The sequence below is a fragment of the Myotis brandtii genome, unplaced genomic scaffold (genome assembly GCF_000412655.1).
Source record: "Myotis brandtii unplaced genomic scaffold, ASM41265v1 scaffold79, whole genome shotgun sequence".
In the NCBI taxonomy this organism is placed as follows: Eukaryota; Metazoa; Chordata; class Mammalia; order Chiroptera; family Vespertilionidae; genus Myotis; species Myotis brandtii.
Genome location: NW_005371173.1, coordinates 8,055,576 through 8,056,075, shown reverse-complemented (window position 1 = coordinate 8,056,075; position 500 = coordinate 8,055,576). Strand labels below are relative to the sequence as shown.

Genomic DNA, 500 nt, shown 5'->3' with positions numbered 1-500 from the left:
AGCTGCCCTGGCCAGCCAGCCCGGGGCGTGTTTTGTAGGGCCCAGCAGCGCCGTCCGTCCCTCCCCACCCAGGCTTTTGACTGTGGCTCCAAGGGAGGGAAGCAGTGGCTCAGGTCCCGCCCTCGTCCCCCCTCCCCTCTAACTCACCCGGCTATGTCCCTCCGACCTGGGCGCCGTGCCCGGGAGGCGAGGAAGGGCCGCGCGCCTGCGGGGCAGGTGGGCGAGGGTCCAAGGTGAGGGGTGAAGGGAGGGATGCTCCCAAAGTCTTGGAGCCGAGGCGGAGCGGGGCGGGGTGCGGGTCGGAGGTGGGGAATTTGGGGGTGTGCGAGGGGGAGGCGGCGGAGCAGAGTGAAGGGAGTGGCCAGCGGCCGTGCCCAGATTAAGTGGGAGGCGCGCAGGGTGCGGGCACTGGAGAGGCCCTGCGGGCTCCAGCTCCCGACGGTGCGAACTCGCTGCTCGCCCTTCTCCAACCGCCTGCACCTGGCTGGGAAGCTGAGTCA

General features: G+C 70.8%; 1 protein-coding gene across 1 annotated transcript in view; it reads left to right on the top strand.

Annotated features, from left to right (window-relative positions):
• The first annotated feature begins 6 nt into the window (after nucleotides 1–6).
• The window catches only part of COL4A4 (collagen, type IV, alpha 4), a 134,330-nt gene continuing 133,836 nt past the window's right edge, over nucleotides 7–500 (top strand). Inside the window, exon 1 of the mRNA XM_014531009.1 lies at nucleotides 7–216. The gene's annotated coding sequence lies outside the window, so the exon portion shown is untranslated. The remainder of the gene's footprint in view (nucleotides 217–500) is intronic.